The sequence below is a fragment of the Protopterus annectens genome, chromosome 4.part0, assembly GCF_019279795.1.
Source record: "Protopterus annectens isolate FY-2018-M chromosome 4.part0, PAN1.0, whole genome shotgun sequence".
Taxonomy (NCBI): Eukaryota; Metazoa; Chordata; order Ceratodontiformes; family Protopteridae; genus Protopterus; species Protopterus annectens.
This window is the reverse complement of record NC_056733.1, coordinates 345483132-345488856: the sequence shown is the minus strand read 5'-3', so window position 1 is coordinate 345488856 and position 5725 is coordinate 345483132. Positions and strand designations below refer to the sequence as shown.

The window sequence follows — 5725 nt, the reverse complement described above, 5'->3', positions numbered from 1 at the left end:
TCCCGAAGTGCAAGTTTGTGTCCTGCAGTCACCACCCCAATCTCATAAATTGACAGTATTTTGATACTTCCACCTACCTACACAACCATTTCAGGCAGGCCTTCCACCTTCTTCTCTCCATCATGCACTGCTGATGTCATCCACTATATGCTGACCTGCAGCCATGTAAAAGTTAGACTTGTAACATGGTGCTTGCGTTGAGTATTGTGTTCTATAGTCTGTGTAGCTGAGATAGGTAGGGGTTCTGTTCTCACTGCAGTCAGTTGGATATGTGTGTGTGTCCATCCAGAAGAGCAACTGTATATCCTGCAGTTACTGCCCCTACTGATGTTAGCAATGTGGCTCGCTTTTGCACACTGCTTACCAATGTGCAAACAGGCATAACTCACATGTGTGTACATTTTGTTAACCATGGCGCAAAGTCACTGCTCACTACACTATGGAACTGTATATATGATGCTTTCTTATTAGTGTTTACTGTCCATTTCCTTTGTATGACATAAAACTACATGTGGAAACATTACAAATTCAGGTCACATTCTTAGTATAAGTCATATATTTACAATATATACATGTGCTGTCTCCCCACCCCCACAACCAGTACAACACAGGGGACTCAATATTTTATGCACACATATATCATCAACACTACAAAATATAATATATAATGCTGTGTGCTCCCTCATGGACAAGGCCAGTCAGTGGTGCTGACAGCCTTAGGTTCATAGGTTCATAGGTTCATAGGTAGGTACTAGGCTATCGGCCCTAGGGCCCATACAAACCTAGCCAAAAAATGTACCCTGGCTTTCACCACCCAAGAAAATTATTTTCCTGTGCCCCTGTCGAGCAGAGCTGCAGAAGTGATCCCCGGGGTGAATTTCCCATTTCCCATCCAATCATCAAGATTTTTCTTGAAGAGTGCTAATGAGGAGCTCTGTTTGACATAGGTAGTCTATTCCAGAGTATGGGAAGTCTCTGGGACAGGAATCTATCCCTCCAGCATGTTCTGTTTATTGTGGTGACAAGGTTTAAGTCCCTAGAGCATGTAGCGCAGAGGGATTGGGATTTCTTTAAGTGGAACATGTCCAACAGCTCTGGGTTTGACATAGCTTTGTATGTTAGGCAGAGATCGCCCCTGAGTAGGCGATATGCGATGGAGTAAAGCTGTAGTTTTTTGAGACGGTCTGCATAGGGCATCTGTTTGAGGCCAGTAATCCTCTTTGTGAGGTATTTCTGTGGTCTTTTCAGTTTTTGTAGATGTCTTGTGAGGTACATACCAAAAGGGGCATTGTACTCTATAATGGGTCTAATGAGTGATGAGTAGAGGAGAACAATGACCTCTTTTTTTCTGGATGAGAATCCTTTTGTGATGAGATGAGCCATGTAGAAGGATTTCCTGACCACTGTGGCAATGTGATTATCAAAGGAGAGACTACTGTCCACCTGTATCCCAAGGTCTCTTATCACATTTTCAGCATTAAGTAGACTACCAGCTATGTGGTAGTTCATGGGTACAGAGTTTTTACAAAAGGGGATGACAATACACTTTTTGGCATTGAGCTTAAGGCCATGGCTTTGACATCAGGTATCTGTCTCAGTGAGGACCTTTTGTAGTTTGTCCACATCGTTAGGAGTTTCAATTATGGCTCCTAGTTTGCAGTCATCTGTAAACTTTGTTAGCCAAAGACCTTCTGTGTTGGGCTGCACTTCGGAGAAGTAGATACCAAATAGGAGAGGACCCAGGACTGAGCCCTGTGGTATTTCACTTGTCACTGGTCTGATGTCGGATTTGGAATCCGCTACTTTCACAGTGTGGGTTCTGTCCATGAGCCAGTTGGCAACCCATCTTGTGAAATAGGGATTTATACCTAGTTTAGTGAGCTTATCTATAATTCCAGAGTGGGGGATGGTGTCAAAAGCCTTGGCGAGATCCAGATAAGCTGTGTGAACCATTTTACCATCATCTATGGCTTTGGTGACTGCTTCAAAGAAGTCAATCAGGTTTAGGAGACATGATCTGCATTTTACAAATCCAAACTGAGTAGGGTCCAGAGTTTGGAGATTACCAATGTCTTTGTTTATGAGTTCCACGATGATACGTTCCATGGCCTTGCAGACCAGGCTCATCAGGCTAATGGGGCGGTAGTTCCCAGGGTCTGTCATGGCTCCCCCTTTGTGGAGTGGGATAATCGTCGTGGTGTGTCATTCAGTGGGTACAAAGCCTGAGGTGAGGCTATGATTGAACATGGTACTTAGGTAGGGTGCCAGTTCATTCTGTAGTTCGTGTAGAACACAGCCTGGGATATTGTCAGGTCCCATGGATGCTGTGTTCTTGGCTTTGGAGAGTGTGCTTAGTCTGCTAAACCCAAACCTCCAACTATGCTCAATAAGGGTACTTGTATTTTTACAGAGCTAGGCTTCTACACACCTAGGACACACTCTACACTTAGGTTACTGACCTCATATGAACCTATGAATCTATAAGTCTATGCAAGCCTCCCAACCTGTTGTCCCTACACAGCCTTCTGATGTCATCTACCATAAGTTAACCTGCAGCCATGTAAAAGTCAGACTTGTGGTGTAGAGCTTGCTTAAAATACTGTGTTCTGTAGTCTGTATACTTAGGCAGGGGTTCTGTTCTCACTACAGTCGTGTGTGTGTGTGTGTGTGTGTGTGTGTGTGTGTGTGTGTGTGTGTGTGTGTGTGTGTGTGTGTGTGTGTGTGTGTGTGTGTGTGTGTGTGTCTAGCCAGAAGTGCAAGTTTGTGTCCTGCAGTCACCACCCCGATCCTATAAATTGACAGTATTTTGATACTTGCACCTACCTACACATGCATTTCAGGTAGGCCATCCACCTTCTTCTCTCCATCATGCACTGCTGATGTCATCCACTATAAGTTGACCTGCAGCCATGTAAAAGTTAGACTTGTAACATGGTGCTTGTGTTGAGTATTGTGTTCTATAGTCTGTGTAGCCGAGATAGGTAGGGGTTCTGTTCTCACTGCAGTCAATTGGGTATGTGTGTGTGTCCATCCAGAAGAGCAACTGTATATACTGCCCCAATCCCATAAATTGACAGTATTTTGATATTTGTACCTGCCTACACATCCATTTCAGCCAGGCCATCCACCTTTTTCTTTCCAACATGCACTGCTGATCATCCACTATAAGTTGACCTGCAGTCATATAAAAGTCAGACTTGTAAAATTGCACTTGCATAACATACTGTATTCTACAGTCTGTGCACTTAGATATGTAGGAGTTCTGTTCTCACTGGAGTCTTTGTGTGTGTGTTTGTGTGTGTGTGTGTGTGTGTGTGTGTGTGTGTGTGTGTGTGTGTGTGTGTGTGTGTGTGTGTGTGTGTGTGTGTGTGTACATGTGTCTACTCAGGGGGGTAGATTTGTTTTCCTACAGTTACTTGTCCAATGGCATGGCTTGCTGCTCTTTTGATACTTGTGCAAACCTAAACATCCATTTCATGCAACCCTCCCAAACTCTTGTCTCACACATTGGCTCCTGACATCATCCATTTTAAGGTGACATGCAGACATGTAAAAGTCTGACTTGTGCCATGGTATTTGTGTATAGTACTGTGTTCTATAGTCTGTGTACTTCAATAAGTAGTGTATGTGTGTGTGTGTGTGCGTGTGTGCGTGTGTGTGTGTGTGTGTGTGTGTGTGTGTGTGTGTGTGTGTGTGTGTGTGTGTGTGTGTGTGTGTGTGTGTTTGTGTGTGTGTGAGATGTTACTTGACATTACAGAAATCCTTTTACACCAGCATGTGGGGTAATATTATCACCATATGCTCAACAATCAATGCTGATGTACCATCACATGCTCAACTCAACAGACAATGCTGATGTAATCAACTATTTCAGATTATTTTATATAGAACCATCCCACCAAGGCAGGATTAGACACTGGTCTGGAGCCCAGTGAGATGTAACCTTAGTTTCATAGGAGGTTACTGGGCTATTAGCCCTAGTGCCTTTATAAGCCTAGCCATATTATACCATTGTTCCCTTATTGACTACCTTGCATGCTCTATACGTACACTGCAAGTGTATGATCATCTCTGACTGCCTTATCCAAGAGGGATATGGGTGTCACACCTGGGGTAACTTTACAATCTCCCATCCAGTTGGCTAAGTTACACTTAAATGGAGTCATTGAGGAGCTCTGTTTTATGTGAATTGGGATTTTTTTTTCCAGAGGAGTAGCAGTCTCTGGGAGACATATATATCACTCCAGCACATCCTGTTAATGTTGCAAACTAGGTTAAGATCCTTAGAGTGAGTGAATGTTGTCCGATGTGACTTGTGGATGTGCAACATTTTGAATAGGCCAGAGTCTGACATTGCTCTGTAGGCCAGGCGCAAGTCATCTCTCAGCAGCCTATATGATATGCAGTACAGTGACAAGGCCCTTGGTCTGTCAATGCAGGTTCATAGGTTCATAGGTTCATACTAGGCTATCTACCCTAGGGCATTTATAAGCCTAGCCAGGGTGTGTTTGGCTTTCACCACCCATTTTAAATTAATTTTGCTATGCCCTTTTTCGAGGTTAGTATACTGTGCCTCTGTCTAACAGTGACACAGAAGTGATACCCGGGGTAAACCTACGATCTCCCATCCACTCATCAAGATTCCTCTTGAAGAGAGTCAATGAGGGACTCTGCCTAATCTGGACTGGGATTTTATTCCAGAGTGAAGAGATCCTCTGGGTTATGAATCTGTCCCTCCAGCATGTCCTATTTATTTCAGTGCTGAGGTTAAGAAGAAGGGAAATGCAGGCTCTGATGAGATTTGAACTCATGACCCCTGGTTTACTAGACCAGTTCTCTAACCCCTGCGCTACAGAGCCACATGTGTTGCATCCCTAAACTGTCTTGGTGAGAAATCTCTGAGGTGTCTCCAGCTGCTGCAGGTGTCTGTTGAGGTACATACACAAGGGAGCATTATACTCTATTAGTGGTCTGATAAGGGATGAGTACAGAGGAATTATAACATCCTTATCTCTGGATGTGATGCCCTTACTTATGAAATGTGCTACATAGAAGGCCTTCCTTACCACTGTGGACACATGGTGATTGCAGTTAAGGGTGCTATCAACCTCTGTTCCCAAATCTGTCACCACAGGGTTTCATCTAAGGGAGATATTGTTAATATTGTAATGTGCAGGGACTACCATTTGGCCATAAGGGATGATAACATATTATTTAGTGTTTATTTTAAGTCCATGGCTTTGGCAACAAATTCTGTCTGTGTAAGGCCTTTTTGCAATATATCAACATTGTTGGTGGACTCAGTGATTGCATCCAGTTTGCAGTCATTGGCAAACATGGTAAGCCATGGACCATCTGTTTTCCCCTGGACATCTGAGAAATACATTCCAAACAGTAGGGGGCCCAGCACAAATATTTGTGGTACACCACTAGTAACCGATCTGCTGCTAGAGGTGGAATCCATAAATTTGACCGTATGTGTTCTGTCGGTGGTCCAGTTGGCTACCCATATGATGACATATCGGTTAATTCTCAGCTGTGTGAGCAGGCTCTCCATCCAGCATAAGTGTGTGCTCACAGTGCGGTGCACAATCCTATTCACCATCACTGGCAGTTCATCACAGTTGATAAACTCACCGCCTCCACCATTGCTCCCAGAGGGAGCCACAGGCCTATCTTCTGGAGCAGAACAATCCGAGGGTCTGAGTAGTGCAGGGGCAGCAGA

The 5725-nt window shown here is 44.0% G+C and overlaps 1 non-coding gene across 1 annotated transcript; it reads right to left on the bottom strand.

Moving 5' to 3' along the window:
• Positions 1–4786: 4786 nt before the first annotated feature.
• On the bottom strand, positions 4787–4859 carry TRNAT-AGU. The gene has a single exon. It is a non-coding gene; the product is annotated as a tRNA-Thr (tRNA).
• Positions 4860–5725: the final 866 nt, after the last annotated feature.